Genomic DNA, 27,507 nt, shown 5'->3' on the forward strand with positions numbered 1-27,507 from the left:
TTTGTTAGGGACTTTTAGGTTGAAAGTAAAAGAGATAAAACAAAACAAATTCCCGCCCTACTCCAGTTAGTTCAAAGCCTGAGTTGATTAGAGGGGCACAGCGGCTAGGCCAAGGGGCTAGAAGCACAGCTGGACCTCAAGAGAACACAAACGTGTTCTATACAGCCAGGCCATTTGAGAACTCAGCAGACAACTTCTCTTCACCTCCCAGTCTCTCTGTGGTCACGTGGTATCTTATCTTCTAAAGTTGCCACATCCTCCAACTTTCCTTACAACTGACCTTGCCTGCCTGTGGAACTGCCTGCACATGGCTGAAAACGGCCACCAACTTCAAGGCCACAGTAGCCGAGAGCCCAGTGCCCATCCCCGCTCAACTGGATCTCTGTCTCTTAGACCCAGTTCTCCAGAGAGAATCTGGTTGACCTGGCTTGGGTCAGCTGGGCCTGGGGAGCAGGGTTCACTGTGTCAAGAGGGTTGCAGGGCAGGCCAGGCTTCAGGGCCTCTGTGCAGCTGCTCAGGGTCCCAGGCCCAGGAGGGTCAGCAGGCTCGGTTTCATGTTCCACTGTCACTGTACTGAAATTCTTAAGTTTAAAACAAGGGACACTACAGTTCACTTTGCACAGGGCCTTGTAAATTACAAAGCTGATCATGCTTCTGGGCCTAGATGTGGGACAAAACTGGGTGGGTAGATTCTATGCAGGGGTCCTCAAACTGCGGCCCATGGGCCACATGAGGCGGTATGAATTGTATCTGTTCCCGTTTTGTTTTTTTACTTCAAAATAAGATATGTGCAGTGTGCATAGGAATTTGTTCATAGTTTTTTTTTTAAACTATAGTCTGGCCCTCCAACGGTCTGAGGGACAGTGAACTGGCCCCCTGTTTAAAAAGTTTGAGGACCCCTGTGCGACGCTGGCGGGCAGCGATATTTGGTGTCTTTACAGTCTCAGTTTTCATTAACGAGGCTTCTCCCTTCCCTGTACTCACATCCTGGCTTAGTACCTCATTCATCTAATCAGCAAAGTGGAGCAAGTTGGCTCCTACCAGGTGCTAAAGTCTGTGCTTGGCCCTGGAAACATTTGGCGTACAAGACAGACAGAGCTCTGTCTGTCATGGAACTTAGTGTCAAGCCAAACTCAGTCTTCAAGTTGCTACCTTGCTCAGTTTCTTCTCCAGGAACCCCGACCCTCCTTTCCTGAAGCTTTCTTTCTGCTCTAGTTATTATTCATGCAAGTCTAATTAAAACTCATTCTGAGACCTTCCAGACAGAGACTGGTAGAAAAAGAAACCCGTAATCAGAGGAGGGGGTTTGCCAGGCTGCAGTACCCTTTTCCTGCCCCCTTCAAGCTCACTGAGTCCCAGGAGAGGCTCATCAGCAGTCTAACCTGGCGAGTCCAAGGCACAGGAAGCTGCTTCCAGCTGTCTTTACTACCCATGTCAGTTCTATCTGAGAGGAAGTAGGGGTGCCAAACCAGGGAGCAGCGAAACTCAGAGGGCAGCAGCATCGTGGTTTTAGGTCCTGGCATTATTTTTTAGCAAGACCCCTAACCAGCAGCTGGACATATGAGGAAGCAAGTCCCAGCTGTTTAGTGGAGAGTGCTGGAAAGGCAGGGAGGAGGTGTGACGTTAGTTAAGTGCTCACATTTACTGCTCAGGAGTGCATGAAGATCTAACAGACAGGCCAAGGCAGAATGCACCGTCAAGGCCTTAAGGGAAGGTTGAGATCACTGGACACCCCTCAGGTCACGGCCAAAACAACAGCGTGACTATTATCAGTCCCAACCAGCTGCTGAGGCTTCTCTGTACTGTTCAGAAGTAACTCGGGCACCAAGTGAGACTGAATCTGCAGGTTGAAGACGTCAAGATCCACAACTAATAAATGTTTAGATGCATGGATTTGTGAACGTTGTTAGCTCTGGAATTATTATTAATTGCTGAAGTTAATCCTGCTGCAGGATACTTACCCACTTTGTGGCATCCCTCTCTTAACTCTGACAGCTTCCCTAGAGCACACCTATGACCTGTATGTGTCAGTAAAACTGGCTCGCTCTGGCAGAGACGATTAACCTCTCTTTTAGCAAGAGAACACTTGAGTTTGGCTCATCACGCGGCTGCCCAGCTTTATTTCTCAGCATCCCTTGCAACAAGAGGTGGCCAACAGGAGGTTACGTTTAGCCAGTGGGGCGCGAGCAGGCATGTTGCCTGCAACTCCGTGTCATCTCCTGAAGGATGATGGCTACAACTGTAGTGGCATCCTTGACCCAAAAGATGGCAAAAGAAACAATCTGGGTCCCAGGATCATCTCACCAAATGGAGAAAAATAGCACTGTTTGTCTTACTGTGTTTCGGGGGTCTCTGTTACGGCTGTGTAGCTTGTACTCCCATCCCCCCATTTATTGAATCTCTGCTTTATCGCAGGCACGATGCTCTAAGTACTTTGTACATATCATCTCCTTCTCTCTTCTCAATCACACGGTCAAGACCATAGCAAAATCCCTATTTCATAGATTGAAAAATTGAGATTCAGGAAGGCTAAGTAACTAACTCAAGATTTCACAGCTAATAAATGATAGAAAGATTCAAATTCAAGGCTATTTGATTACATAGTCCTTACCGAATCTCCCACATTGTGCTACTGAGCCTTCTAGAAGTTTCCTTTCACCCACTGCTGTGGCCTTGTAGAAAGCTGTACATGGTAAAACTGTCCCTCCCTACATCCCACTATCCTAATGAAAATAGGTAGAGCGTTTACATATATTATTATTAAAGGTAATAAAACAAGGAGGACAGGCCATTTCCAGTCACCTTGTTCACTCCCTTAATTGAGTCTGCGTTTTCTTCTTGCAGCAGCTTAATGATGTTATTATTCTGTGTATCCAAAGAGCCGTCTTCTGTAATAAGTTTCCTACTCTGATATATCACTGAGGGGAAGCTTTGAGGCTGTTAGAAGAATTAACCTTGCAGCTATATAAGATTCTTACTGCTTGTTCATCTTTTTTAATTATACAAAAATGTCATTAGAATATATAAGTAGTCTCTACCTTCGTGCACAACATCATAGTGTATGTTGCTTTGTTTATCTGGGGACGCCTCAGTAGCAGGAAGGGTACAGTTTAGAGAGCTGAACCCTTGCAAAGTCTTACTATACGTTATGATGCTGAACCAGATATTTACGAGAATCCTTCAATATCTTGAAGAAGCACCTTGAGTGTGTAGGGTTGAGAGAGAGCCTAGGGATAGGGATCCAACCTAAGTCATATGAATAACAAATATTTGAGTCCATCAATTAGCAGGCACTGTACAGGCTCCATGTACAAAAGGACATAGGCTTTATGTGCAAAGATCTTTGTTTTTTAAAAAGTTTGAGTTATTGTAGCTTTTATTCCTCTGATTTTCCATGGTATAGTTGATACAAAATAGGGTATAGATTTATTTAATTTTTTACAAATTGAATCCAGAGAGCTAATCATGTCCTTTAATGAAACTAGTTCATCCTTCATTATACAATTATCCGTAACTACATTTCTGCTTGGATTATTCAGAGAAAATAGTGAAAAGGGACCCAAGATCAGGAGAAGGAAATAAAAAGAACTTGGGGTCTGCTCAGGCAGGAGATATACATTTGTTGTAGAATAAAATATGATACAGGGTTTGAATCTGCAAATCTGGGTTTGACCCTTGACCTTACCCTGTAACTTCAGGTCAGCTACTTCAACCTTTGCCACGTGTTTATCGAAAACTGACTGTGTGCCAGACCCTGAACTGGGAATGTACTGGGGTGAGCATCACAGACAAAATTCCCAGCCTCACGTTAGTTTAGTGGCAAACATGTGAAGAGAAATAAAGCCTATAAAAGAATAGACAAGTATGGTTTCTGGAGGGGCTGTCAGGAAAGACCTTTCTAAGAAGGTGCTGTTTGGGCTAAGAATTAAACATAGCAAAGTGACCATCTCTCCTCTGAGCTTTAGTTTTCTCATCTGTAAAATGGGAAATAATAAAGTTCAACCTTATATAAGGTTGTTAAAAATAGCATAAAATAGTATATGGGCTTAGTAAATTGTAATCACTAAATCAAAAGTAAGGTGTTATGGCTGGGCTCAGTGGCTCATGCCTGTAATCCCAGCACTCTGGGAGGCAGGAGCAGGTGGATTGCCTGAGCTCACAGGTTCAAGACCAGCCTGAGCAAGAGCAAGATCCCATCTCTAAAAATAGCCACATATTGTGGTGGGCACCTGTAGTCCCAGTTACTTGGGAGGCTGAGGCAAGAGAATCCCTTGAGCCCAAGAATTTGAGGTTTGCTGTGAGCAATGATGTCACAACACTCTACTGAGTGTGACAGACTGAGACTCTTTCTCTTAAAAAAAAAAAAGAGGTATTATTGCTTTTACTGTTATTCTTACATTCCTCTCCAGAAATAGTGCTCTAGGCATTTTTGAAGGCCTAGGGAGAGAGGGAGAGAGAAGAGCATGTTATAGAAAAGATCAAAGAGAATTTTAAAAAGCTTAATTTACTTCATAATTTATTATAGAGAATTTGTGTTATTTATTCTTTTTAATAATACAGCTTTTATTCACAATTTTGTAGAATTCATTTTATTGATTTATTCATTTTGAAATATTAAGGGGGAACAAATGTTTTTGTTGCATGGGTAGCTTTTATAATGCTTGAGTCAGAGCTGTAAACAGCCCCATCATCCGAATAGTGTTCGTTGTACCTGTTGAATCAGTTTTTGATCCCACCACCACCTCTTCTTTCACCCTGCTTGATTTCCAGTGATTTTTTACTTCCCTCCGTGCACGTGTGCCCATCAGTGAATTCTAGTTTATTAGCGAGTTCATGTGATGTTCATTTTCCCATTCTTTGCATCCTTGCCAGCATCCATTGTTTTAGGATTTTTTAATAAAAAACCATTCGACCAGGAGTATGGTGATATCTCATTGTGGTTTTGGTTTGCATTTCCCCAATGATTAGCCATGTTGAGAATGTTTTCGTAAATTTGTTTTGAAAAGCTTCTGTTCATGTCTTTTGCCCACATTTTAATGGGGTTGTTCGTTTTTCTTTCTTGCTGATTGAGTTATTTTTATTCTGGATATTAGCCCTTTATTGAATGTATAGTTTGCAAATATTTTCTCACATTCTGTAAGTTGTTTATTTACTTCATTGATTATTTACTTACCTGTGCAGAAGCTTTTTTAATTTAATCACGTCCCATTTACTTATCTTTGTTGTTGCTGTGATTGAAACTGGGGTCTTAGTCTTAAATCCTTTGTCCAAGCCAATATCTAGAAGACTTTTCCTACATTTTCTTCTAGGAATCTTATGGTTTCCTACCTTTTACTTAAGTCTTTTATCCATCTTGAATTAATTTTGTGAGTGGTGAGAGATGGGTCCTGTTTCATTCTTCTGCCTGTGGCACAACATATTGAATAGAGCTGCTTTTCCTCACCCACATTGCTGTCTGCTTGTTAAAGATCAGTGGGCTCTGGGTAGATGACTTGATATTTGGGCTCCCTCTTCTGTTCTATTGGTTTATGTCTCTATTTCTGTACCAGTACCATACTGTTTTGCTTACTATGGCCTTGGAGCATACAAGGTCTGATGATTAAGTTCATGAACTAATCCTAGAATAAGTGCCACATACCTCATTGCTGAATATCACTACAGTCACCTCTGAAATATGAAATGCAGAACTATTTTTCAAGATCTTTAGAGTATGATGTTGGAATTTTAATGGGGATTGCACTAAATCTGTATGCTGCTTTGGGTGGTATAGTTATTTTAATAATACCAATTCTTCCAAGCCATGAGCATGATATGTCCTTCCTTCTGTTAACATGCTCTGCAATTTGTTTCTCAGTGTTTCACAGAGACTTTTTTCTTTTTTCTCTTTTCTCTCTGTAGAGATCCTTCACATCTTGGTGAAGTACATTCTGAGGTATTTCATTTTTGTAATGCTTTTGCGAAAGGTCTTTTTCACTGTTTCATGTTTCTCTCTGTAGAAATCCTTCACATCTTGGTGAAGTACATTCTGAGGTATTTCATTTTCGTAATGCTTTTGTGAAAGGTAGTGTGTCTTTGATTTGATTCTTAGCTTGACTGTTGTTGGCATGTATAAAGGCTACTGATTTGGGTACATTGATTCTATAACCTGAGATGCTGTTGTACTTCTTATCAATTCCAGGAGTCTTGCAGTTGAGTCTTTGGGTTTTCCTAGGTATAAGATCATATCATCAGCAGAGAGCAATAGTTTGACTTCCTCGATCCCCATTTGAATACCCTTGATATCCTTCTCTTGTCTGGTTGCACTGGGTAAGACTTCTAGCACTTTGCTGAATGATAGTAGAGATGGTGAACATTCTTGTCTGGTTCCAGTTCTAAGTAGGAATGGCTTCAGTTTTTCTCCATTCAATATGATGTTAGCTGTGGATTTGACATATATAGCCTCTATCAGTTTAAAGAATGTCCCATCTAGGCCAATTTTCTTTTTTTTAATTTCAGATTGATATGAGGCTACACATTTTTAGGTCATATTGTTTTCATTTCTGAGTTAAACTTCAGGTTGTAGTTGAGCCTGCTGAACACCCTCACACTGTGCACGTGAGGTGAAATCCTGCCAATCACCCTCCCTCCTCCCCTCTCTATGCCAATTTTCTTAAGCATTCCTATCAAGTAAAAAAAAAAAAGATACTGAATGTTATCAAGTGATTTTTCTGTGTCTATTAAGAAGATCATATGGTCTTTGTCTTGACTTCTGTTTTATGTGCTGAATTATGTCTATAAATTTGCATATGTTGAACCAGCCTTGCATCCCTAGGATAAAACCCACCTGGTCGTAATGAAGTCTTTGTTCAATGTGTAGTGGAATTCTGTTTGCTAAGATTTTATTGAGTATTCTTGCATCAAAATATATTAATGATATTAGTCTATACTTTCATTTTGTTGTTATTGTGTCCTTTCCTGGTTTTGGTATCAAGTTGATATTTGCTTTGTAAAATGAGTTGGTGAAGGTTCCTTTCTTCTCAATATTTTGGAATAAATTCTGCAATATAGGTACCAGCTCTTCTTTGAAGGTTATGTAGAATTCTGTTATAAGACTGGCTGGTCTGGTACTTTTTTTTGTTGGAAGATTTTTCACTGTTGTTTTAATTTTAGTGCTTGGTATTGATCTGTCCAAGAGTTCTATTTCTTCTTGGTTGAGTCTAAGGAGGTAGTATAATTCCAAGAATTGGTCCATTTTCTCCACATTTTCAAACTTCTTGGCATAGAAAGTTTTGTAGTCTTCAGTACTGATATTTTTTATTTCCATGGTATCTGTTTCTATTTCCTCTTTTTTTTATTTCTGATTGAGCTTATTAGAGAACTTACTTTTCTGTTTCTTTTTTTAATTAATCTTCTAAATGGTTCTTTTATTCTTGATTTCATTTAGTATTGATCTGATTTTGGTTATTTCTTTTCTTTTGCTGGGTTTGGGATTGAATTGCTCTTCCTTTTCCACTTCCTTGAGATGAGTCGTTAGATTGTTGATTTGTGCTCTTTTGGATTTCTGGATGTGGGTGTTTAATGTGATGAATTTCTCTCTTAGGAATGCTTTTGTAATACCCCAACGATTTTGATAGCTTGTGGCCTCATTGTCATTTTCTTTGATAAATCTAATGATTTCCTTCTTTATTTCCTCCTTGAGCCAGCTATCATTCAACAATAGGTTATTTAGTTTCTATGACTGCATGTGGGGTTGAGCATGTGGGGTTGAGCATGACTGCATGTTGGGATCGAGTTCTACTTTATTTCCATTGTGGGATGTAAAGATACAAGGTATAATTTCTAATTTTTTTTTAACTTGTTGAGCATTGATTTGTGACCTAGGATGTGATCTTGGAAAATGATCCATGAGCTGATGGGAAGAGCATATATTCAGTAGTATGGGGTGAAATGTTCTGCATATGTCTTTTAAACCCATTTGTTCTAGATTTGTATTTAAGTCCATCATTTCTTTATTTAGTTTCTGCTTGAAGAATCTGTCCAATTCTGTCAGTGGGGTATTGAAGTTTCTGGCTGTTAATAGTGTTGTTTTACTATATTGTTCAGAGCAAGTAGGGTTTGCTTTATAAATCTGAGACCATTTAAATTGGGTGCATAAATATTTAGGATTAGAACATCTTCTTATTGAGTTATTCCCTTATTGAATTATCAATATAGCATTGATCTTTGTCTTTCTTTACTTTTGTTGCTTTACAATCAATTGTATCTGCAATTAGAATCGCAACTTCCACTTTCTTTTGGTTTCCATTTGAGTGAAATATTGTTTTCCAGCCCTTTATCTGGGGTCCTGATTTGTCCTTGGGGATTATATGTGTTTCCTGAAGACAGTATATTTTTGGCTTGTATTTTTTTAAGCCAGTCAATCAGTTAGCTAGCCTGTGTCTTTGCAGTGGGGAATTCAAACCATTCACATTTATTGAGAGGATTGATAGATAGGGGGGAATTTTGTTTGTCTTGTTGTGTGGGCTCTGTTGCTTTGTTTTATCACAAGGACCTTTGTCGTAGCTAGGCTTTGTCCTTTCATTGACAGGTATCTTTATTTTGCTGGAGTCCATTGTGTTGGCCTGTGTGTAGTACAGTCTTAGTACTTCCTACAGAGCAGATCTTGTAGTGGCAAATTTCCTCAGTGTTTGCTTGTCAGTTAAAGATTTGATTTCTCCATTAAATATGAAACAGTTTTGCAGGACATAGAATCCTGGGCTGGCATTTGTTTTATTTGAGAAGATTGAAGTCCACTATCTTCTAGCTTGTAAAGTCAGCTAATGGGTTTGCCCTTGAACATCAGCTGCCTCTTATGTGTGGCTGCCTGCAGAATTTTCTCTTTCATTTTAACTTTGACCAGGTTAATTAAAATGTGTCCATCAGATGCTGTTTTTGAACTGAGTCAATCCAGAGTTTGACATCCATCTAGTAGGTGTATATCTGAATCTTTGGTGATGCTTGGGGAATTTTCAGGTATAATATCATCAACTAGGGCCTTCATGCTCTTGGAACTCTCTGCTTCTTCAGAGATCCTATAATGCATATGTTTGTACACTTCTTAAAGTCCTGTAACTTCCTAAGACAGTGGTTCTCAACCAGCGGGTCATGATGCCGTTGAGCAATTCTTTCACAGGGGTCACCTAAGACCATCCTGCATGTCAGATAGTTATGTTATTATTCATAACATGAGCAGAATTACAGTTATGAAGTAGCAACAAAAATAATTTTATGGTTGGGGGTCACCACAACATGAGGAACTGCGTTAAAGGGTTGTGGCATTAGGAAGGTTGATAACCACTGCTCTAAGAGATTACTCTGCTTTTACTCTCTTCTTTTCTTCCTCTTTAAATTACTGGGTTAGCTCAAGAACTTTATCTTCAGGCTCTGAAGTTCTTTCTTCTCTGTGATTTAATCCATTGTTAAAACTTTCCACTACATTTGAAACTCTTCGAATGCTTCCTTCAATTTTTTAAGCTGAGTTATATCCTTTCAAATTTTATCCAGATCCTTGAAGACTTTGTCTTTCATTTCATTAATTTCTTGGGACTCTTTAAAAAATTTCTTTTTGCTGGTTTTTATACCTTCCCTTCAAGTCTCTTCATCATATTTGCCATCAATAGTCTAAATTCCATTTTTGTCATGTCCACAATTTCTTTATAGTTAGAATCTTCTGTAATAGCCCCGTTGTGATCCCTTGGGGGAGGTGATCTGTTCTGGATCTTCATGTTGCCTGAAGTTTTTTGTTTGTTTGTTTTGTTTTTTTCCTGTTTTTTTTTTCCTTCAAGTAATTTCTTCTTCTTTATTCCTTTCCATACTTTCTTCTCTCTTTTCCTCCCTCTTTTCTCTTCCTTAAGTCTACACTTTCAAGTTGAAATGATCCTTCCAGATCTCCTGTGTGTTTGGCTAGCGTTTCCCTCTCTCTTCACTTTCTAGGGGTCTTTCATTTGTTTCAAAAAGGTGATGAGGTCCATCTTAGAGACAGAAAGTGACACAGAAACCAGGTTTCTGTATTTAGATACCATCACTTTTCTACATAAATTCTGCTGAGCAGTGTCTTGGTATTTCTACTCCCCTCAGGAGGATTCTACAGCCACATCCCTGAATGTCAACAGCTCTTCCTTCTTGTTCTTTACTTGAGTACTAAGTCATTGGAGCAACCCCCATCTGGACACCAACCAAGGAGATTCTGTCATTCTTGGCTTCTGTGTTGTCCCTGAATCTTCCTTACAGATCTTGTAGTACCTACAGGTCACAGAGCAATAGAGGCTGTGACATAGACATTTGGATATACCAGAGCAAGGAGAAGGAGCAGTGAACATGGATTCAGCTTGGCAGGCTGACTGGTACATAAATTTTCAACAATCTACAACATAAATTTTCAAAACACTGTATGTTTTTTTAGATAATGGTATCGGTGTGCCTTTCTGTTTTCATTTTTTGTCCCCTATCCATATTCTACCTCCTGTCAACTAAATTTTGAACTTCCACCGTCAAGGATGTTGAAATTCACACTTGTCTAACAAATAAAACCAAGTCTTCAGTATTTTTCCAAATGATATCCCTAAAAGTGAAAGGCAGTATATAGTTCTTATGTTATTATGATAGTAAATTTCATTTAATGCAGACTACTTCTCTATGCTCATATTATATTCCTTCTTTACAGACTCAGATAACCTCTGGAATATTTGAAGGAAAATGTTTACTTATTTAAGGTCAAATAGATACTCTTTGTTACATTTCTATTAACCAGTAGCTTCACTTTTAAGTTGTTGTATAATTTGACCATGTCTTTAATGTGTTTTAATTTTTTTCCCATAGTTTCTATTTGCCTTTTCTTCCTTGCATTATTTGCCTGTGTAATGTATTACTTTACTATTGCTGCCATAACAAATTGCCACAAACTCAGTGCCTTAAAACAACACATATTTATTATCTTATCATTCAGGAGGTCAGAAATCTAAAATGAGTTGGCAGAACTACATTACTTCTGGGAACTCTAGGGAAGAACATCTTTACTTGATTTTTTTCAGCTTCTAACAGCTATCCACATTCTTTGGCTCATGATCCTTCATCACTCCAACCTCTGTTTCTCTTGTCACAATTTCTTCTCTCATTCTGACCTTCCTGTCTCCCTCCTCCAAAGACCCTTGTGATTACATTGTTTTTACCCAGATAATTCAGGCTAATCTCCCTGTTTAAAGATGCTTAATTTACTATCAAACCTTCAAGGAAGAGCTTATTCCTGTACTGCAGAAATTATTCCAAAAAATTGAGGAAGAAGGAATCTTCCCCAACACATTCTATGAAGCAAACATCACCCTGATACCAAAACCAGGAAAAGACCCAAACAAAAAGGAGAATTTCAGACCAATCTCACTCACGAATATAGACGCAAAAATTCTCAACAAAATCCTAGCCAATAGATTACAGCTTATCATCAAAAAAGTCATTCATCACGATCAAGTAGGCTTCATCCCAGGGATGCAAGGCTGGTTTAACATATGCAAGTCCATAAACGTTATCCACCATATTAACAGAGGCAAAAATAAAGATCACATGATCCTCTCAATAGATGCAGAAAAAGCATTTGTTAAAATCCAGCATCCTTTTCTAATTAGAAGACTGAAGAGTATAGGCATAGGTGGCACATTTCTAAAACTGATTGAAGCTATCTATGACAAACCCACAGCTAGTATTTTACTGGATGGAGTAAAACTGAAAGCTTTTCCCTTAGAACTAGAACCAGACAAGGTTGTCCTCTGTCACCTTTACTATTCAACATGGTGCTGGAAGTTCTAGCCAATACAATTAGGCAAGACAAGGAAATAAAGGGAATCCAAATGGGAGCAGAGGAGGTCAAACTCTCCCTCTTTGCTGACGACATGATCATATACTTAGAGAACCCCAAAGACTCAACCACAAGACTCCTAGAAGTCATCAAAAAATACAGTAATGTTTCAGGATATAAAATCAATGTCCACAAGTCAGTAGCCTTTGTATACACCAATAACAGTCAAGATGAGAAGCTAATTAAGGACACAACTCCCTTCACCATAGTTTCAAAGAAAATGAAATACCTAGGAATATACCTAACGAAGGAGGTGAAGGACCTCTATAAAGAAAACTATGAAATCCTCAGAAAGGAAATAGCAGAGGATATTAACAAGTGGAAGAACATACCATGCTCATGGATGGGAAGAATCAACATTGTGAAAATGTCTATACTTCCCAAAGCAATCTACCTATTCAATGCCATTCCTATCAAAATACCAACATCATACTTTCAAGATTTGGAGAAAATGATTCTGCGTTTTGTATGGAACCAGAAAAAACCCCGTATAGCTAAGGCAGTTCTTAGTAATAAAAATAAAGCTGGGGGCATCAGCATACCAGATTTTAGTCTGTACTACAAAGCCATAGTGCTCAAGACAGCATGGTACTTGCACAAAAACAGAGACATAGACACTTGGAATCGAATTGAAAACCAAGAAATGAAACTAACATCTTACAACCACCTAATCTTCGATAAACCAAACAAGAACATACCTTGGGGGAAAGACTCCCTATTCAATAAATGGTGTTGGGAGAACTGGATGTCTACATGTAAAAGACTGAAACTGGACCCACACCTTTCCCCACTCACAAAAATTGATTCAAGATGGATAAAGGACTTAAATTTAAGGCATGAAACAATAAAAATCCTCCAAGAAAGCATAGGAAAAACACTGGAAGATATTGGCCTGGGGGAAGACTTCATGAAGAAGACTGCCATGGCAATTGCAACAACAACAAAAATAAACAAATGGGACTTCATTAAACTGAAAAGCTTCTGTACAGCTAAGGAGACAATAACCAAAGCAAAGAGACAACCTACACAATGGGAAAGGATTTTGCATATTTTCAATCAGACAAAAGCTTGATAACTAGGATCTATAGAGAACTCAAATTAATCCACATGAAAAAGCCAACAATCCCATATATCAATGGGCAAGAGACATGAATAGAACCTTCTCTACAGATGACGGACAAATGGCTAACAAACACATGAAAAAATGTTCATCATCTCTATATATTAGAGAAATGCAAATCAAAACAATCCTGAGATATCATCTAACCCCAGTGAGAATGGCCCACATCACAAAATCTCAAAACTGCAGATGCTGGCGTGGATGTGGCAAGAAGGGAATACTTTTACACTGCTGGTGGGACTGCAAACTAGTACAACCTTTCTGGAAGGAAGTATGGAGAAACCTCAAAGCACTCAAGCTAGACCTCCCATTTGATCCTGCAATCCCATTACTGGGCATCTACCCAGAAGGAAAAAAAATCCTTTTATCATAAGGACACTTGTACTAGACTGTTTATTGCAGCTCAATTTACAATCGCCAAAATGTGGAAACAGCCTAAATGCCCACCAACCCAGGAATAGATTAACAAGCTGTGGTATATGTATACCATGGAATACTACTCAGCTATTAAAACAAATGGAGACTTTACATCCTTTGTATTAACCTGGATGGAAGTGGAAGACATTATTCTTAGTAAAGCATCACAAGAATGGAGAAGCATGAATCCTATGTACTCGATTTTGATATGAGGACAATTAATGAGAATTAAGGTTATGGGGGGGAGGAAAAGCAGAAAGAGGGACGGAGGGAGGGGGGTGGGCCTTTGGTGTGTGTCACACTTTATGGGGGCAAGACATGATTGCAAGAGGGACTTCGCCTAACAATTGCAATCAGTGTAACCTGGCTTATTGTACCCTCAATGAATCCCCAACAATAAAAAAAAAAAAAAAGATGCTTAATTTAATCACATTTGCAAAGTTCCTTTTGTTATGTAAGGCAATACATTTATATGTTCTGGAGATTAACATGTAGATAACTGTGGGGGCCATAATGATATACACAATATTTTTCAACATTTCAATCATATTTTTAACTGCATTAGGTGTCTAGGAGGGTCCTGGGGAAACATATTTCTCCAGAATATTTCCCACTTTGTATTTTCCTCCATGCTTATTTTGGTACTAACTTTATTATACAACATAGAGTTTGTATTTTCCAATCCTATAAGTCTCCAGATTACTAGACTGTTATTTGTCTTGAATATTATGCATAAAAAGCCTTTTGAGCAGAGCTGTGCATGCTTTTCTTCTTGTTTCCTTTTCAGCTGGAAGTTATCATTCTTCCTAGAGCAGCATATTTGAGGCTGCAAAGTAAGGCCACCACATTCTCTAGCATCCAGGTGTTTTCTTCCAACCCTCTTAATGCTGTAGCATCATTAAGCACAATATTTGAAGCTAAAGATTCAGCCGGATGCAGTAGCTCACACCTATAATCCCAGTATTTTGGGAGGCTAAGGCCAGAGGACTGCTTGAGGCCAAAAGTTGAAGACCAGCCTGGGCGACATAGCAAGACCCTGTTTCTACAAAAAATTTTAAAAAATTAGCTGGGCATGATAGTATGCACCTGTAGTTCTAGATACTCTGGAGAAAGAGGTTGGAGAATCACCTGAGCCCAGTAATTTGAGGCCTCAATGAGCCAGAAAGCTATGATTACATTATATAATATAATAGTTATTACCTAGCCTTAATATATTTAAGATATACCAGATAGCAATGATGGAGATGTCCTCAGCTTTTGCAATTGACAGAAATTGCGAGCTATGTGTGGCCAGTGGGCTTTTGAGGTAGGGTACTAGTGAAAAAAGAAAACTTATTTTGGATCTTAGAAGGTGGGTAGGATTAGGTTATATGTGGGAAAGTGGTGGATATCCATTGTTTTTATCTGTTCAGCATTTATTTTATCTTCTTTTTATAGGGGTGTTTTTATTTTCCTTTGAAGAACCACTTTCCCTTACCCTTGGTCTGTGAGGTCTATGTGAAGGTGAGCCACTCTTAGTTCCAGGGAATGGCAAATGGCTAGATTTGGCCACTTGGTGTACGCCGTTCTCTTGGTTCCCATGCTAATTCCATGATGGGTATAGCAGTGAATTTAAGGATTCCAGGGCTCAATTCTGGGGTTTTTATAAGACCAATTTAAAAATAGAATTGCTAGATGTTTGGAGAATACTTAGAGATCTAAAAATAGACCTGTCATTCGATCCTACAATTTCTTTACTAGGTATATATATATATATATATATATATATATATATATATATATCCAGAAGACCAAAAATCACATTATAACAAAGATATTTGTACCAGAATGTTTATTGCAGCCCAATTCATAATTGCTAAATCATGGAAGAAGCCCAAGTGCCCATCAACCCACGAATGGATTAATAAATTATGGTACATGTACACCATGGAACATTATGCAGCCTTAAAGAAAGATGGAGACTTTACCTCTTTCATGTTTACATGGATGGAGCTGGAACATATTCTTCTTAGCAAAGTATCTCAAGATTGGAAGAAAAAGTATCCAATGTACTCAGCCCTACTATGAAACTAATTTATAGCTTTCACATGAAAGCTATAACCCAATTATAACCTAAGAATATGGGGAAAGGGGAAAGGGAGGGGAGGGCAGGGGGGAGGATGAGTGGAGGGAGGGTAATTGGTGGGATTACACCTACAGTGCATCTTACAAGGATACATGTGAAACTTATTAAATGTAGACTGTAAATGTCTTAACATAATAACTAAGAAAATGCCAGGAAGGCTATGTTAACCAGTTTGATGAAAATATTTCAAATTATATATAAAACCAGTGCATGGTTCCCCATGATTGTATTAATGTACACAGCTATGATTTAATAAAAAAAAAAAAAAAAGAAGAAGAAAAGAAAAATAGAATTGCTTTTTCTTCTACAGTTTTGCTGGCTGAGATGTCATTTTGGAGCTGCTGGTGGCCATCTTGGTATCATAAGTGGATAGTTTGTCTGACAGCAAAATCAAGAAGAAAATAAAAAGCAGAGCCACAAGTTAGAAAAATGGAGAGATTAAGTTTCAATGCTACAATGACATTTTTTAACCTTCTGATACAGTTATGGCTAAAGCAAACTTTACTTTTCAATCATGTGAGATAAATTTATTCTTTTTTCTCTTTTCCTTTGGTTAAGCTAGTTGGTTTTAGTTTTCTTCTCAAGCTAAGAATAGATAGTAATGCAAGCACTTCAAAATTTTCCTGACACAAGTTGAAGCTTACATAAATCTCTTACATTTATAATTGTAGGGGAGGAGGGAAAGACTTTTCTTCTACTCCCTGAGGTCCTGGAGGCCTGTGAATTGGACTTACAAAGGCAGAATAACAGGAGTATATATACAGATTTTATCTGATATTCATATTTTTATGTGGCACAGGGACTTCCTAGATAAAAGAGAAAATTCCAGGGAAGTTGTTAGATCCAAGGTTTAAATATATTTCTAGGAACAAGTGGTAAATTATGGAGCCATGAAAAGGCAAAGGAAAAAGGGATTTGAGCTAAGGTGGTAAACTGTAGGAATGGTACTGGGAAATACGTGGAGAAACCAATGAAAGATAAGGGTTCTTTTAGTAAGACTGGTTTGTACAGACTTACCATGGCGTCAGCTCCTGCCTTTGGTGATAAGCATGTTCTCCTTCTGGTACAGGGAGGCCACTTCCCACACTAAATGCATGCCCTGCTTTAAGGTAGAGATGGGAGTCGGGGAATCTTTCCCATATCTGCTATTTCTCAGAGGCCATAAGCTCAAAATAAGAAATCTGCCAAAGTGGCATATTTGGGGTTCTTTAGTTTTGGTCCTCTTCACAGCCTATCTCCTCTTTTCTCAAAGAGAAAAGTAGAAAATATACAGTATCTCCCCCAAATACTAGTTTCTGTTAGACATTTATTTACTCACATCACAGAATGAAAGGCTGTGGTGTAATCTGGGTGACTATGACTTTTTACCAGAGAAAAATAGTCATCTAGATGCTTTAAAATTCCTATTCACTTCACAGTGCATTTGTTTTTATTAAACACACAAAAATATATCACACAAAGAAAACTAAGATCTTCCACAGATAGTTTTAATAGTACAGTCAAGTCCAAGTCCAGCTACCAGTCAGTCCTCTTTCACGTACATAATTACTTCTAAGGACAAAAAACCCTCCCAAACTCATTAGAAACATCTGTGTATTTACCATATAATCCTCCCGCTGGATTTGCTTTGGATTTAGTTCTTAAAGATAGGCTCTAAGTCTTTAACTGAAGCTTAAAAAACAAATAGACTTTAGGTATCCAGGCTTTATTCTAAATTCTAGGGAGATGCCTCCTGACTATGTTTTGTTTTTTTTTTTTAAATTTTAATAAGAACAATTTCATCTTCCAACATCTGTTTTACAAGCTCTTTTCCATACTCTTTCTGCTACTTGCTTACAAAGTGTCTAATGTTGTTAGCAAAGGAGTGACTTCCTGGGGCTGTGAGTAAATATTCCCAGAACAATTCCCTCTGAGGACCTGGTCGATTTATAGAATTATTATAATGTTCAGAGGGCTCTTAGGGCTTTGAGCCACAGAAAGTATTTTCCTAATACTATAATTTACCTGTGACCTTTCACTACTATTGTATATCTTCTGAAATACTCAGAAAGACTAAGTTACCATGGCTGTGGGTACCTTTTGTTTTGTTCTGACAACTTGAGGACCTGAGAGATGGGGAATGCTGCACTCACAGTTTCCACTCTGTATCGTTTGCCATGGGAGGCACAGAAGTATTAGTGCCTTTAGACATGGGCAGCTTCGCTGGTCCCTTGTCAGTCTCACAGCAACATTTATCCATTTCCCAATATTTGGAGCTCCCGTGCCTAGCGTGTTAGCCAGGGTTCCCATCACACGGAGGTTGATGGAGCTGGCTCCCAGCTAGTGTGGCCCTGGGTTCCCTCTGTGTCCCTGAGCCTCTCAGGTCTGGCAGTACCAGGAGAGGGGCCCGTGTGAGGAAGCCCAGTGAGCAGTGAGAATAACTCTAGGCAGCTTCGATGCCCTCATCACTAACAATTAGCAAGTTTGCAAGGACGCCTTTCATTCCAGATTAACACCTCTGAGGGGAGCACTGCAGAAATAGCTCTTTGATGTGGGGAGGTGGAGGTGGGGGGCGTCCTGCTGATGCCCCAGCACTGCCCAGGTCTTTTTGGAGCACTGTGAAGGGTGAAGGGTGGAGCTGGGCACAGGCAAGTGTGAGTTACAGAGGAAGAGAGAGGAGAGAGGCAGGAAAAGGGAGCAGGCTGTTGAATTCAAATCGCTTTATTTTTCTCACAGTTTTGTTGAACAGCGGCTTTATTTCAGAGTTAAATCCTTCAGAAAAGAATTAGAGAAAAACACTCTGAATTTATTCCCCTCCCCACTTTGATATCTGTTTTGAATTTTTTTTCCTGTAGTCACATCTGAGTTTGTGCAGCTCTTATATGTACAGAAACAGTTTCGTGTGAAGAGTTGTTATAAAGTAGATCAGTGAATAAAAATGAACAAAAATATTCACAGTTTAGGTCAAAACATTTATATTGCTGTGATGAAGAAACCTGGTAATTTTCCCATAATTTAAATGAAACCTATGCCTATAAGACATTCCAAGAAACAGCCTCCCTTGTAGCTGCAGAGGAGGATTTCCCTGACGGCTGCCTCTCCACTAGCCCTCTGTTAGCAGGACACAGAGTAATTGCAGTTGTCTTACTGTCTGGTGCTACTTGGAGAAAATCATTGTCAAAATAGAGAACATGCGGATACACTGATTTAATGATTCATATGCTGCTTTGCCCTTTGGGCAGTGGTTGTTACCATGTAAATTAACTTACAAAACATATTCTAAACAGTGTATAAACTCTGGAGTGATTAGATAAAATTAAGCCAGGCTCATAAAGTCTCTCTGCACACACTAGGAATCTGCCGAAGGAGGGAGAACTCGAGATTCTGAAAACATGCCGCATGGCCTCCCTGTGCCATAGAACTTGGAGTCATTTCCAATAAAACCTTTCTTTAACATCTGGGCAAAGATCGCTTGCCAAACAAGTCAGCAGATGACAGAAATTGCAGGCTTTGGTAGAACTGCCTACATGTCTAGGCATGGGAAGTCTGTGCCACTTACAACTTCAAAGACCAATGTACGGACGCTGCACAAAAGCCACCTGGGAAAATAAACTCAGGGTCACACAACACATCAGGTCATCTGGTCTCAAATGATTCTGAAGCCCGGGAAGAGGATCTTCTTGAAAGGCCCAGAATAGGGTCTTTAAGGACAATGTAGTGTTTCTCAAAGTATAAATGGCTTGATGATTGTTTGAGTAATAGATGAAGATATTAACACTAATATTTTTCGTAAGATACTTTATTTCAGATTAGTGGATTCCCTCCCTTATGGTTGAGGCAGGAGGTCCCCAAATATAGAAATTTTAATGAATATCTGATACTCACCATAAATATGAACAAATGTTAATATTTTTTCTTTCAGGTATTTTTTTTCTTTAAAAAAAGTCTATGTTTTCTTCACTGGGTCCATTATTTTCCCTTTCCTCAAAGATCTGCTTCATCTGGTGCACATATCCCAATTATATTTTTATAATTGTACTTTATTTATTTTATGAACTGTAAATTGTGCTATATTTTCTAATCATTCTTGCTATTATTTAAGCATTATGTTGCTTTTTATCTATTGATCTTAGATGGGGTAATCTGAATTCTCTTAATTTCACAAATTATCCTGAAAGTTCTTTAGATTCTTCTGGGGAATAAATTATATAGTGTACAAATGAAAAATTTATCTCTTCCTTTCGAATCCTTATGCCTCTATTTTTTCTTGTATTATTCCTTTGTTTAGAAACTCCAGTGCATTGTTAAATAGTAAGATGATTGTTGGCATTCTTGTTTATTTCTTACTTTAACAGAAATGCTTCTGAAATTTCACCATTTAAACTAATATTTGCTGTCGTTTTTTTTTTTTGGAAAGACTGAGTCTCACTTTAACGCCCTCAATAGAGTGCCATGGTGTCACAGCTCACAGCAACCTCCAACTCCTAGGCTCAGGTGATTCTCTTGCCTCAGCCACTCAAGTAGCTGGGACCACGGCACCTGCCACAACACCTGGCTATTTTTTCTTGCAGTTTGGCTGGGGCTGGGCTTGAACCTGCCACCCTCAGTATATGGGGCCAGTGCCCTACCCACTGAGCCACAGTCACCACCCCCAGTTTTTAGAATATTCACTTGATTAGGTAGGCTTCCATACACATTTTTGAGCTGATTTTTTTCTTTTTTTTTTTTTGGTTTTTTGGCCGGGGCTGGGTTTGAACCCGCCACCTCCGGCATATGGGACCGGGGCCCTACTCCTTGAGCCACAGGTGCCGCCCTGATTTTTTTCTTTTTTATTGAGAGCAGCAGGTGGCATTTCTGGGTCAACCTCTTAATATAGTAAGTGTTATTTAATTTTACAGATTTTTCTGATGTTAAATTATCCTGGCCTTCCTAGTATTAATCTATTTGGTCATTGGTCATGTGGTTATAATTTAATTCAATATGGCAATTTGGGGACTTTTTATTCATTCAATTAACAAGCACTCATTGACTAATCCCTGTGTGCCAGCCACTTAAGCCATAGAAGAGCAGCAATGAGCAAAACAAATTTTTTAAAAAAATCTTTGCCTCATAGATTACATTGAAGGAAGCAGTTAAAAAGCATGATTAATAAGTAAAATATAGAGTATGCTAGACAGTTATCACTGTTACAGAAAACAGCAGGAATATGAAATCTGTAATAAGGGAACAGTCCAAGTTTCATTCATTCTTTCTTTTTTTTTTTTGAAACAGGTGTTAAGACAGGGTCTTCCTCTGCCACCATGGCTGGAGGGCAGTGGCCTGGTGATAGACCCCTGCTGACTCAAGCTCCCAGGCTCAAGTCATCTCTCACCAGAGGCTTCCCCGTTGCTGAGACTACAAGCACATGCTACCACACCTGGATGATTTGTCTTATTTTTTTGTAGAGATGAGGTCTTGCTGTGTTGTCTGGGCTGGTCTCAAACACCTAGCTTCAAGGGATCCTCCTGCTTTGGCCTCTTAAAGTGCTGGGTTTATAGGTGTGAGTCACTGCACCTGGCCAAGGGTTTGAACCTAAGTTGGGTAACCAAAGAATTCCTCACCAAATGTATATTTGAAGAAAGACCTGTAAGAAGTAAGGGAGCTAGCAATTCAGCCATCTGGGTGAAAAATATTCCAGGCAGAGGAAATAGAAGTTAACCAACCCTGAGGTTGAAACACTTCTGCTGCATGGCATTTGAAAGAATGGCACGAGAAATCGGAGGGAATTAATTTAATACTATGTATTGAAGGCACTAAAGAAGTCATCACTCTCACAGTGAGAGTGACTCTGAGGAGTTGCCAACATTTGCCTTTCTCAAGAGGGAACCATTCAACAAACAGAAGGCAGCCTGAGATGGCGGGGGGCGGGGAGCGGGGAGATTGTGGTTGACACTTCAGATTCCTCCTATCCTCCATCACTAGTTTTAAAAGATTCACTGCCTATCCCAAACACAGCTGGAACTGTCACACAAACAGAGCCAGGCAGAGTACTAAGCAGTGAAAGTAAGGATGGAATCGTCTATATTCCCCTGGCTGAGAGGCTGACATATAAGTTTTTGACCCACAAGCAGCTGAGCCCGGAAGCCTCTAGCTACCTACTTAAAAGTGTTTTGGATCAGCATACCAGATTTCAGTCTGTATTACAAAGCCATAGTGGTCAAGACAGCATGGTACTGGCACAAAAACAGAGACATAGACACTTGGAATCGAATTGAAAACCAAGAAATGAAACTAACATCTTACAACCACCTAATCTTTGATAAACCAAACAAGAACATACCTTGGGGGAAAGACTCCCTATTCAATAAATGGTGTTGGGAGAACTGGATGTCTACATGTAAAAGACTGAAACTGGACCCACACCTTTCCCCACTCACAAAAATTGATTCAAAATGGATAAAGGACTTAAATTTAAGGCATGAAACAATAAAAATCCTCCAAGAAAGCATAGGAAAAACACTGGAAGATATTGGCCTGGGGAAAGACTTCATGAAGAAAACTGCCATGGCAATTGCAACAACAACAAAAATAAACAAATGGGACTTCATTAAACTGAAAAGCTTCTGTACAGCTAAGGAGACAATAAGACAAAGCAAAGAGACAACCTACACAATGGGAAAGGATTTTGCATATTTTCAATCAGACAAAAGCTTGATAACTAGGATCTATAGAGAACTCAAATTAATCCACATGAAAAAAGCCAACAATCCCATATATCAATGGGCAAGAGACATGAATAGAACCTTCTCTACAGATGACGGACAAATGGCTAACAAACACATGAAAAAATGTTCATCATCTCTATATATTAGAGAAATGCAAATCAAAACAATCCTGAGATATCATCTAACCCCAGTGAGAATGGCCCACATCACAAAATCTCAAAACTGCAGGTGCTGGCGTGGATGTGGCGAGAAGGGAACACTTTTACACTGCTGGTGGGACTGCAAACTAGTACAACCTTTCTGGAAGGAAGTATGGAGAAACCTCAAAGCACTCAAGCTAGACCTCCCATTTGATCCTGCAATCCCATTACTGGGCATCTACCCAGAAGGGAAAAAATCCTTTTATCATAAGGACACTTGTACTAGACTGTTTATTGCAGCTCAATTTACAATCGCCAAAATGTGGAAACAGCCTAAATGCCCACCAACCCAGGAATAGATTAACAAGCTGTGGTATATGTATACCATGGAATACTATTCAGCCATTAAAACAAATGGAGACTTTACATCCTTCGTATTAACCTTGATGGACGTGGAAGACATTATTCTTAGTAAAGCATCACAAGAATGGAGAAGCATGAATCCTATGTACTCAACTTTGATATGAGGACAATTAATGACAAGGTTATGGGGGGGGAAGCAGAAAGAGGGACGGAGGAAGGGGGGTGGGGCCTTGGTGTGTGTCACACTTTATGGGGGCAAGACATGATTGCAAGAGGGACTTTACCTAACAATTGCAATCAGTGTAACCTGGCTTATTGTACCCTCAATGAATCCCCAACAATAAAAAAAAAAAAGTGTTTTGGATCATCAAAATAATGAAGGAGCATCGAGTGACTAGAAAAAGGATTCCTTCCCAAAGGTCCCTGTTATTCTCCTCCATGGTACCCCAGAGAGGAGTTCATCAGATAACAAGGACCCTATTTTAGATAATCCATGCCATCAGCTTCCAATCTACCAGTCTACCTGTCCTGTCCAGATCAATATCTTGATAGTAGCCAAAACAAATTCTGACACCCTCCCATCTCAGAAGAAAACCAAACATCATCAGAAGGTCCAGGGAAGAGGTTCGCAGAGAAGCCGGCAGCAGGAACAAGCAAGTCAGAAGGAAAGCACCCGAGACAAGAAAGAGAGGAGAAAGCATCACTGGTGAACAGACTGAAATCCCAGAGATCTGAGGAATGCTTAACGCACATCATCGTGGGGCTGGACCCAGGGCCTCCCAGCATCTGTCTTCACCCTGTGCTGAGTTGTCTGTTTTCCAGACCACCCACTGACAGTCCCTTTCCTGTCTGTGCAGTGCTTTTACAGATGGACGGTGGGGGCAGCTCCTCGGAGCTTCACAGTCCATGGGGGGCTGCTGTGGGATTGAGGCAAAGGTCGTGCCTATCACTTGGAGAAGGACTGGGCCACCTGAGCATGCAGAGGAGGAGGAGCAAGTGGTCCTGGTGTTGCTTCTGGCAGAGGTGTTCGTATCCATGATCTACAACTTAAACAGGGAAATCTGGGCAACCCTGAAAAAAAGAAGGGAATACTTCAGGGCTTTGTAACTGATGTCACAGCAAAGACAGCATGGAAAGCTCTGTCACTGGCAATTGTGGATCAGGAGAAATGCTTCAGTCCTCAGAATCCCCCAAGGAGAAAGGAACAGGGAGTAGCAAATAAGCAGGCCGAGGAGAAGCAGCAGCTGAGACAATCAAAGGCCAATGTGGGGTCCATGGTGTCCAGGGTCGACATGGAAGAGACACTGGTGGATCTGTGGCTACACACAGAAGCCCAGGTTAAAATTGTACAGCGCTGGAAAGAACTGGCTGACTATGCATGCACATTCACCAAGCCTGAGGCACCCTTCAAGAAGCTCCGAGAGGAAACTAGCTTCTCCTTCTGTGTAGAGTGACTGGGCTGGAGGGGTAAAGGTGGACCGTTCTGGCAGGGGACTCACGCTAGTCTGGAGAAGACAGATTCAGCAGCTGAACCGAGTGAGCTTGGAGATGGCCAGTGCCATCGTGGATGTCTACCCTTCCCCGCAACTCCTGGTACAGGCTTATCGGCAGTGTCTTTCAGAGTAAGAATGCCAGAATTTGCCTGCAAACATACAAGGGCACCGTGGGGAAGGTGTGACCTCCACCTCCCGCCGTGTTGGACCAGAACTGTCTAGATGTATCTACCTTCAAATGACCACTATACAACCAGATCTCTGTCTAGGCAGTGGTGATGGATGTTAGCATTCAGGGACAGGGCTGAGAAGTTGGAGATTTCCATCTTCCCACCCTCAGAGCCAGGCTGCAGTGAGGGAAACTGATGGTACCTGTCAGAGCACAAGTCTGGTTGAGACCATAATTCTCTCCTGGGTTTCATTGCTTGTCAGAGTCTCTTGCCCCCCACCCCCACCCCCCGTCAGCTGGGGCAGAAGACAGAGATATTTATATCTGCAGCATCCAATATGCCTCTCCTAGCAAAAAATCAGTTGCCATGGACAAACAACCCTAGCCCTGTCCCAGCCGGCCCTCAAAACACAAAGGAACAAAGGCAGACCACTCAGACATATATTTAATAATTGTGGAAATCCAAAAGAATCAGCATCAAATCTCAAAGTGAAGAGTAAACTATCGCCTGTGGGTTGGCATCGTGACAAGGCTCAGCCACTGAGATGCCTCAATCAGCCAAGGAGCGGAATATGATGATTATGCTGACTCCTATATTGTCCTAATCTCAACTTATGTATTATGAATTTAGTTTCAATAAAGCATTTGTATCAATTTAAAAAAAAGAAACACTCCTGACGTATTTGAAGAATAATTTGATAATTTTGTTAATAGAAAATTGCCCATTGCATTGACTTTTTCAAGCTTATTTGGCATAAAATTATCATAAAACTTAATTAAGTATTGCTGTTTTGCCACTTTTTAGTTTGATCATCCTGCCTAGAAGTTTGTCAACTGTCTTATTATTTTTAATATTATTATTGCCAAATGTCCTTTGTAGATTAAAGGTGACAATTTATACACTGCTTCTTAGATGTACAAAAAAATCATTGTACATCTGATTTCTTTTGATATTTCTTTTCTACCCCAGAGAGGACACTAATAAACCTCTGGATTTCTTCAATGTCAAGAAGTAGCTGATGAAAATTTGGGGGGTGCTAACCTCAACTCCTCTCTGCCTAAGCAGACCATGTTGCCATTTTGACTGTAGTACAACTGAGTGCTGTTGGCATGAAGACTTTCTGCAAGGTAACCCTCTCAGTGACTCCAAAGGGCACAAGCTGTCCTCTTATTGCCATTGCTTTCAACCCCTTTGCTAACCATCTATATGAGCTTGGGATTGCACAGGAGTTGTAGTTAAAAGTTTACGACTCATAGGCCAGGTGCAGTGGCTCACACCTGTAATCCCAGCACTCTGAGAGGTTAAGGTGGGAGGATAGCTTGAGCTCAGGAGTTTGAGACCAGCCTGAGCAAGAGTGAGACCCCGTCTCTACTAAAAATAGAAAAACAAACAAACAAAAAACACAGGCATTGGTGGTAGGTGCCTATCGTCCCAGCTACGTGGGAAGATGAGGCAAGAGGATTGCTTGAGCCCAAGAGTTTGAGATTGCTGTGAGCTAGGCTGATGCCATTGCACTGTACCCAGGGCGACAGAGTGAGACTAAATAAAAAAGTTTCAAGATCATTAGTACAAAGAGAAAAAGAAATTGGAGCCTAGTCAGCCAGGAAGATAGCCGAGCTCTACTGAAGCAATCTCCTTGCTGTGTCAATCCAAGGGGGCATGAATTCCAGACAGTTCAAGAAGGGAAGTAGTAAGGACTAAGGGAAATGTTGGAGCCAAATGGGATAAGACATTTCAACTACAGTGTATTAATCATGCTTTTATTTCCTATATGTTATGACACTTTGACGTCTTGGGAACTCACTTAACAGGGGAGACTCCCTCCATTCCAGGGTTAGCTAATTCTTAGAGATGGCAAATGCTTGCCTAAGAATGTCCTCTTCAGCTGCAAATCAACCAATCCAGAGTCTGTACCCTCAAGCCACCTCCTCTATTGGGCCAAGCTGCTGTCACCTTCCCTAGTCCTCCGAGGGCCAAACATTCAACAATCACTGATAGCTCACTATGCTGATTTTCTTAAATGAAAACCAGGAAGCAACCAAATTGTCACATCTAGCCAAGAACAATGATGCTCATTAAGCTGTGGGGATATCTGTATCAAAGGGAAGGACTTTTTCAGCTACCATTTAAACTGAACGTTAATCTCCCTTTCTTAAAGGCTACACTGAGAGATGGGATAGTAAGGAAAAAAGAGAGAGGAAGGAGTTCTGGGTATTTGGTGTTTATAGAATCTGTGCTACTATCCCAATGCACTACTCAGACACCCATTATCTAATGACGAGTAAATTAGAAGCAACACTGGTTAGAGATATAAATTGACTTGATTGCAATTTTATAATGAAAGTTTGCACTTTAAGACATCGTATTAATGTAAATAGTAACATGTAAATCCCACTTTCATAGGGAGAGGGGAGTTCCAAAAGGAATCACCAAGCAAGACCGATGAGAAAACAAACAAGAGCATCTAGACAGAGAAAGGGCAGGGACTTCCCTTTGGGTCCTCCTAGCTCAAGGCTCACCTGTCCCTTAGTAATGAAGCATTAGAGTGAAGCCGGAAGCATTTCCTTATTATTTGTAGTCTGTCGTGTTATGAGTGGTTGCTGGGGTTGATAGTGAAGTAACAATTTGCAATGTAGCATTTATTTTTTTATTATCAGTATAAAGTGAGTAAAAGACCTCCTGCAGCTATGGAATGGGGGAATTTAGTGGGTAATTGCAGTGGATGACTGAAAAGGGAGAGAGAGAGAAAAAAGAAATAAGCCTGATGCCCCAAGGCATCTATCTATTGTATATAATGAATTAATTTCTCTCCTTTGCATCTAGAAAGCTGTTACTCATGGGCCATTCTCCTTGGAAGAAATGAGATATCATATTCAAACCACTTTTTGGTAGAATTTCAAGGAAAGGCTACTAGAGAACATCCTCAGAGGAGACTTTTAGTTGGGATGTATACTAGATTTAATGACATATTGAGATGTTTTAAGCTATTGTTCTCGGTACTGATTCTTTACCCAGTGGCATCAAAATAGACTTTCAGGCACTGATGTCAAAGCCTAAAAGGAATGGGTTCAAATTCTGATTCTGCCACCTCCATGCTGTTTGATTCAGGGCACCGTGTCCTGCACCGGCA

General features: G+C 39.9%; 1 pseudogene; it reads left to right on the forward strand.

The window, feature by feature from the left end:
• Nucleotides 1-720: 720 nt before the first annotated feature.
• Nucleotides 721-24,496, forward strand: LOC128580930 (crossover junction endonuclease EME1-like; annotated as a pseudogene).
• The last annotated feature ends 3,011 nt before the right edge of the window (nucleotides 24,497-27,507 follow it).

Source organism: Nycticebus coucang, chromosome 3, assembly GCF_027406575.1.
Source record: "Nycticebus coucang isolate mNycCou1 chromosome 3, mNycCou1.pri, whole genome shotgun sequence".
Taxonomy (NCBI): Eukaryota; Metazoa; Chordata; class Mammalia; order Primates; family Lorisidae; genus Nycticebus; species Nycticebus coucang.